The sequence below is a fragment of the Zeus faber genome (genome assembly GCF_960531495.2).
Source record: "Zeus faber genome assembly, chromosome: 12".
NCBI classification, from domain to species: domain Eukaryota; kingdom Metazoa; phylum Chordata; class Actinopteri; order Zeiformes; family Zeidae; genus Zeus; species Zeus faber.
In genome coordinates, this window is record NC_137196.1 from 10,075,309 (window position 1) to 10,083,971 (window position 8,663).

The window sequence follows — 8,663 nt, forward strand, 5'->3', positions numbered from 1 at the left end:
ATGTAAACGAAACACACTGTGGAGCATGTTGTCGATGAAGGAAATAAACTTGTACTACCGTGAATTTACAAGTCTTTGTGTTTCTTCGTATCTCTCAAAGCGGATTATTACTTAATACTTTTTTTTTTTTTTTTCACGAAAGAGAAATTGTCAAGCGCGCACATGGAGCCATGTCCAGTGTAACGGCTGCCGGGGCAAGAGAGCTGCTTTTAACTGCGGGTTGTCTGCGTCATCTAGAGGCAAACTGCCGCTACTGCAACACAAGTGACCACGTGATCTCAGTTTTACGCTGCCGTGACGTGCCATTATTATCGCCGTGACGTAAGAGGTTTTGGGAGGCAGCTGGGATCCCTGGTGAGGTTTGTCACGCGAAAGAAAAGTCAAAGGCCCAGGTCGTTCGATTGTTGAGACTGTGCTTTCCACAATAGTTTGATTAAAAACATTTTCCATGTACAGTATTACGTCATATAGCACAAATCACATGGTCAGAGCGCCTGGCAATATTTATTTATATTTTAATCTGACAGGTGTAAAATGTAAAAATACACACACACACACACACACACGCACATATATATATATATATATAAAATAAAATAAAATAAAAAAATATATATATATATACATATAATAATTATATTATATATATATATAAATACATAGAATAATTATATATATATAATGCATATAATAAATTGTATATGAATTATAGATGATTGTTGATTATATATTTGTTTAGACTACTCTACATTTTCACACTCACATCCTTAAGAGAGAAAGAAGGTTGTAATGCTTTGTTTCTTTTTTTTGACGGCAAGAGACCGAGAAAGAGAGGAACGGGAGCGCTGGGTAATGTTGCATATATCAATATATTGCATGTTACATTATATTTTGCGAAACAAATACAAATAAATATAAAAATGACAGCGTCGCTTGAACGTAAATCTATTTGCAAACAACATCTAAATAAGTGAATGCAGCTCTGTGCACATGAAGTGATGAGTTGAAGGGGAGCGACCGCCTCTGGTGTGTTCGGTCTCCTTTGTACCCCCACTGACAAGGCGTGTTTGTTGAGCAAGGCTTGTTAATGCTACAAGCTGCAAAACGTATGTTAACCAAACACAAACACCATTTTTTTTTTTTTTTTTTTTAAGAAAAAACAGTATAAAGAGACTTTGTTCAGCAGTTTAAAAGTGTGTCCCATACATTTCCATTTGGAATTCTGACTTAAATGGCTGTTCCTTGGCACTTTTGCGGAGGCGGTGGAATTTTCCCGAGTTCGGCTTTAGAAACAATGCATCATTACCGCGTTGAAAGTTATAAAGTATTTTTTTTATAAATAGTTTTTGCAATTGAAGAATGGAATAAAATAATGATGTGTGTGTGTGTGTGTGTGTGTGTGTGTGTGTGTGTGTGTGTGTGTGTGTGTGTGTGTGTGTGTGTGTGTGTGTGTGTGTGTGTGTCTGTGTCTGTGTGGGTGTGTGTGTGTGTGTGTGTGTGTGTGTATTTACATTTTATACCTGTCAGATTAAATTATAAATAAATATTGCCATGCGGTCTGACCATGTCATTTCTGCTATATAACGTCATACTGTACAGGGAAAATGTTTTATATATACAGTATATATATATATATATATATATATATATATATATATAGTTTATATATATACAGTATTATATTCCGCTGGGGAGGGTTTAACGTGCCAACCTGAACACATGATGTTATCAAAAACGTATCTTCCAATATGAACGCCTTTCAAGAGATTGATAGTGCATGGTATTTTTGACACCTTCCTGCAAATATATTTTCTGAACAACAGTTGTTTGCAGGGTGTATGAGGCTGTCCTGTGTATTTTTGTTATGTATTATTGTTATGTATGTGCTCCTCTATATGCTGTTTCCATTGTTAGTGTTGGGGTCGCCTTTCCCGGCAAGAAGACCATTATGGTTTGCCATCATCATTAAATGTATTTATTTTTTGATAGATGCCATCATTATGTGTTCCAATACAGATATTTTTCCAAGTTCATAATTGTCTTATTATTTATGATGATATCAGAAAAAAGCAGGCACAAAAACGAGGAACAAATAGTCAGGGTAAAGAATAAACACCGAACACATCTATATCACTGAGGCCTGCTCGCAAATCTTTTTTTTTCCTCGAGGACCATTTTAATCATGCAAAACAAAACGACAAAAACAAATCCAACTTCACGTCCTCATTTGCATATCCCCGAGGCATGAGGAAAAATTATACTTACATTCATTGGCTTGGTTATTTTGTGAAGTGATTAGCATTACCCATAGGTTATGTGACACACAATAGCAGTTGCAGGTGTGTCCTTCTAGATCCAGATCAACTCCTGTCGAGGCGGCCGGAGATTCCACTTCTCTGTGTTGTCGGGGCCGCGCCCATTGCAGTTCTGCCTTTGGACATTTTCTTCAGTTTGGCACTATCAAACATGGGTTCAAATGAGGGGCGTAAATATTTCCCTCAATCACAAGTGTCATTTAGCTGAAGAAACAGACTGCGATATGATATCGCAAATATTAAGAAGGAGCTGACCGAGCTGTGGAGGATACAATACAGCTACACAAGGACAATAGGTGCCAACCCTAACCCTAACCCTAACCCTAACCCTAACCCTAACCCTAACCCTAACCCTAACCCTAACCCTAACCCATCAACGACGGTCAGAGGAGTCGGTTTGGCTCAGAGTTGTGAAGGGAATTGTCCCAAGAATCATTTCATTCCGTCCAAATAATTTATTTTGTTGCAATACAAACTGTCTGTCAGTCTCATTCAATATGAATTATGTCAAATAGCTGGACTTCATTAATTCAAACGGCTGAGTCATTTGAAAGATTTGTCCAATATGAACAACTTATTCGCAAGTCTTGCGATTAATACAATTGCAATTTTAACACAGCTGATTAAAAACGGTGCAAGAATTTTATTTTATTTATTTTTTTCATCCATATGCCAGTGCCTTTAGGGCAGTTTTTTTTTTTTGTTTTTTTTTTTCGAAGTCACGTGGTAATGTCGGCACCTACCTGAGGTGGGCCAGGGCCTTCCTCACCCAGTTGTGCTGGGGATTGGCGCACACCCTGTTCCTGAAGGTGTAGAAACTACACATAGAGAAAACACACACGGGACCTTTATTCACAACAAGACAGAAAAGCAATTTGTCGTCAAATAAGCTCCATTTGAGTGTACGTGCATCGGATAAACTCGGCGGGAACCCAGAGTTGGACTTTAGGCCTTTAAGCCTTTTCTGGCGACGAAAACAAAAATGATAATGCAATCTGGAGTGCAGGCCTGAAAATAAAGTCCAAATATCAAATGCCTTCCACACTATATCCCCAACGCCAGAATTTGGAAACCCGGAAATCTTCCCTGTACCGTCTTGAAAAAAAAAGAGAGAGAAGGGAGATGAAGATGAGGCAACCGGTCCAGCAGTGGGAGAAGGAGGTGGCTCAAAGGAGCAGAAACTGAGATGTTCTGCCTGCGCCAAAACACTTGAAATGAGCAGTGTTCAAAATAATCATTTGAATATCCAAGAGACGGAGAAGGGAGCTGTGTGTGTGTGTGTGTGCGTGTGTGTGTGTGTGTGTGTGTGTGTGTGTGTGTGTGTGCGTGCGTGTGTGGGTGTGGGGCTCACATGACGGCCTGGATGTGACAGTTTTCTCGGCGGCTTTGTTCGCTGAAGCCCTTTATCAGGTAGAAGGGCAGGGGCCTCCTGCTGTAGCTCATACAGCAGGCGCTGCTCAGACGGCCGTCTGCACGCGCACGGGAGTGACCACAAAGCACACAGACACGCGCACAAACAGATACATACAATAGTGAAGGTTATTACTCTATTTATTTTGTTAGTGCTGTACCACGTTATTACCACATCATGACATGTTATTCCCACGTTATTGCCACGTTGTTACACTTATGTTCGTACCAGGTTATTCTCATGTTATTACTATGTTATTACCATGTTGATACATGTTATTGCCACATTATTACACTTTAATACCATGTTTGTACCATTTTTTGCCATGTTATTACCATGTTATTGCCATGTTATTACCTACCACCATGCTGCAGTGGTCAGTGGTTATTCTTTCCACATTACTTTACACAAATCCAAGATGTTTCTTACCATAGCTGGCAAAGTTCAAATCGTCACTTAAATTTCACATATCACAAATGTAGCATCCTATGCGTTTTTTACTTTCTATGAAATCTGATCGCAATTGAATATCATATCAAAACATGAACATCAATATCAATATTTTCTTGTAATTTACAAATCAATATAACTAAGAAATATGAATGAAAGACATTTGAAGTGTATTTTTTGTACATTGTTCCTTCCCAAAAGACAAATAAATGTTTTGGGGTTTTTTCGTGGTTGTCAGTTCTTTTTAGAGAATTTTTCTTCCGCATAAAATGTAGTCCTGACTGATGATATTATGTAATATATATATTTATGTATTCCCCAGATGGATTGAATTTAACAACAAAATATACTCACAGGCAGCTGGAGTTGAACTGGGCATGCACGTGAGGAGAACGATACAAACAGAGACCAGGTATCTGGAAGCCATGATGATGCAATGAAGAATCTGGTGAGAGTGTGCCACATATAATATATACCCCTGCGTGTGTGTGTGTGTGTGTGTGTGTGGGTGTGTGTGTGTGTGTGGGTGTGTGTGTGTATGTGGGTGTGTTTGAGTGTGTGTGTATTCGATTTTTGTTGTCTTCTTTTGTTGCGCTTTGGCTCACACTCTTTCTTACCTGTGGCTGGTAAAATTGAGGACAGGAAGCCTAACAGACGCAAGCAATGCAGCTTTTTTTTGTTTTAGCACAAATCTGGCCTCTGCTGTAGCATTATATAATCCCATGACCTGTTTATGTGTGTGAATATGTGTGTGTGTGTGTATATATATATATATATATCTATATCTATATCTCTCTATATATAAATATATATATATATATATATATAATCTCCTTCTCGACTATATTTATGCAATCTTTGTAAATAAACCAGTGATGCATACAGTAACTCAGCCAGTTAGATGATATCACTATGCCGTACTTCTAGTGCACAGTATTCTCATCACACATCCCATCACACAAAATAGAACTGTCATCTTGTCCGTCCATTGCTGTGAGGTCTTCATTTGCCGTTGCCTCTAATGTGCCGTGGCTGCCACGTTTCACCCTCTCAGCTATTTGAGACATACTGTATTTTGCAGTGAGAGTAAGTGATGGGAGTGTGAGAGATTTTTTTGTTATCTTCATTAGCATGACCTATTTACTATGCAGAAAGCTGACAACTCCAAATCCAGCTCAGCTGACCTAGAAAAGCACAGCATCTTTAAGTTACCAGCACTATATATATATATATATATATATATATATATATATATATATATATATATACTGTATATACTGTATGTATATATACTGTATATATTTTTTTACCACAACTAGATATGTTAATTAGAAATGAGCCGTTCCGTTAATGAGGTGTTCAGTGACGATAAACCGTGTTGATGAATAGTTCTCCCTATTTGCATGTCATATTATTGTCGACAGTAATTGCTTCAAGTCAATCTCAGAGGCAAAAGGCTTATATTTGGCCAAGTACACTTTACTACACAAGGAGTAGTGAGGATTGGTGCAATCCTCTACAGACAATTATCATAAAAAAAATAAAGAATGTAAGCCAGATATAAACAAAACAATATACCCAGAATATATATAAAAAGGATTTTATGTGATTCTACCGTATAAGTTCAGTTAAAAGCTGCTAGTATGGCTATAGAATGTAAGTATAACTGGATATACTGTACGGGATTCATAAATAGTATGGGCATGGATAACACTGAATAACTAGGTATATATTATCACTACTTTAATACAGTGTTTTTATAATGTTATTACAGTATTTTTACACTAGCATAATACATTGCACAGTTTTTACTAGTTTAGCTGCTGTCAAACTTCCCCTTAATGTAGTAACACCTTTGATCGAGGAACATATACTGTACATGTATGTATTTATATTTAACATATGTTCAGGTAATGAGTCCACAACGTTTTAAAGTGTCTTGGCTCTTCAGTCAGCCTTGGGTTTTATTCTGCGGTCTGAACTTTTTGTTGCTGAAGTTTGGCTTTGACGTGAGTCATTCTGCCGGCGGGCAATGTGTTTGTGCTTGTTCATCTTATGACCTCTCCCAGTACTCCCACATCCTGCCGACGAGCCCTTCCCACCAAATTTAGCACATCACACGAGTTATCGCCACCCCCGATGGTGTCTTGCCCATACACGTTGTTATGGCACGTCTCGGCCAGTGGGGGGGCGATGCTGCGACGGGTGTGTTTTTAAAGATGTTGGACTTTAGATGATAGAGTCAAGATTCTTTATTTGTCATATGCAGTTCATACAGGCACGGTGTCATGAAATGAGAAAAGGGCAAACTCTGAAGGCTGTGCAAAACAAAGTAGGAATAACAATAAATCATATGATCTTAATGACAAAAAAAGAAATGTAATTAAAAAATACAGAATTTTAATAAATAAATAAATAAATTCATTAATAGATAAATAAATAAACAAATAAATAAACTAATAAATAAATAGATAAAAAAATAAATGGATACATTTAAAAAAAAAAATATATATATATATATACAGTATATACTGTATATATATAATATGCAACAAAATTAAAAAACGAATATAGCTGCAGGCAGCAATGCACAGGGTTCGCTACACCCGGTTACAGGACCCATGCGGGGCTCGGCAAGAGCCCAGCCCAACCCGGCACCTCGAAGGAGAATCCCCTCCCCATCGGGAGGGGAACCAAGGAAAGGGCCTACCAAGTAGTAAGGCTACAAGGGGGTAGACATTGGGCTGTTCGCAGACGATGGTCCAGCAATGCCTGGTTCGACCTGGTGCTTTGGTGGAGGCATCATGGGTGTGCGCTAAGTGGTGCGCGTGTCTCCCTCCCTAAACCCTACCGGTGGGTAGAGACACCCATATTACCTATGTCAAGTATGCAATAGAGTATGTATAATGTTTAACAAGGAATGTAGAGTATTGTGCAAGGGGCGCAATGTGCAATGCTGCAGATTAATGCAAATATACTGTCAATATATTAATTGACGGCTTGATATATTGCAGATGAATATCAAAATATATATACTGATCAATTGGTATCCGTGGGCAACACCACCATGAAGATCCATTTTACGATCAATAAAAATGAAAAAATCTCATGATTTGCATGTGGGACTTTTTTCAGCATGACTTTGAGATATTTTGGGCTGTATTTTATACAACTTTATCCCACCCCACCCTCTCTCTCTCCGTCTCCCTCTCTCTCTCGCTCCCTCTCTCTCTTTGCCCCTCTCTCGTCCCCGGCTGATAAAGCAGAGGTGACACGATAAACGGAGCAGTCGTCTGGTTTTACAGGCTTAATCCCTGCTAATCCTCGCCGCAACACCGCCTCTTATCTGCGTTCTGTCTTTCCGAACAAAAGAGACGGGGAGGTTGGAGCAACCGAAACACACACACACACACACACACACACACACACACACACACACACACACACACACACACACACACACACACACACACACACACACACACACACAAACACACACACACACACATACACATTTATTGTACACGCCTTTCCACTTGAAGCACAATTGGAGAAGACTTGGACCCATCCTATTTAGCGTCGAATCCAGTCTCGGCGATCTCTCTCTCTCCCGCTCGCTCTCTCTCTTTGTCTCTTTCTCCCTCTTTGAGTATGAGCGTTTGCATAGTTTGTTTTTATATTTATTTCAGCGTGTTAGGATGGTAGATACTTATAGGGGTGTTTTTTCCTATATTACACGTAGTGCGGCAAAAAGTTTTATGGTTTCAACTGAAAAGCCTCCCCCTCTCTCTCTCTCTGTCTCTCTCTCTCCCTCTCTCCCTCTCTCTCTCTCTCTCTCTCGCTCTCTCTCTCTCATTCTGCTGGCCTCTCTTCGATTTTATGCTTTTCTTCAGGGAAGGAGGGAGGAGGGGAGGGGGTGAGTGAGTGAGGCGGAGGGAGAGTGGGGAAAAGAGAAGGGGGCAGCTATTGAGTTGTCCACCCACGCACGGCCCTCCGGGGTCACCTGTGTGGGTTTGGGACAACAGAGGGCAAGGGGATTCAGAACAAAACACACACACACACACACATACACACACCCACTGGTTCTATTATCCCCTCTCGAGGTCAAGCCAGAAAAAAAAAAAAAAAAAAAAAAAAAGAACTGAAACATAAAATGCTTGACATCTTTTAATGCCATCGCCCTAACGTGAAAATACGATTAAAGAGTACAAATGGAAGAGGAAAAAAAAACAAAAAAAAAAAACGAAAAGCTCTCCATTAGCCAGAGACACCTCCTTAAAAAAAAAAACAACAGAAAAAAAAAAACAACAGCAGAATTGTTGGATGGCGTGTGGAGAGGGGGAGGAGGAGGAGGCGGCAGTGATGAGATGAATGAAGGCAATCAAAAGCGCTTTGGCGGCGGCGGTGGAACGATCCATCCAAAGAACCCCCCCCCACATAAAAAATGAAAGAAAGAAAGAAAAGAAAAAGAGAGAGAGGGAAAGAAA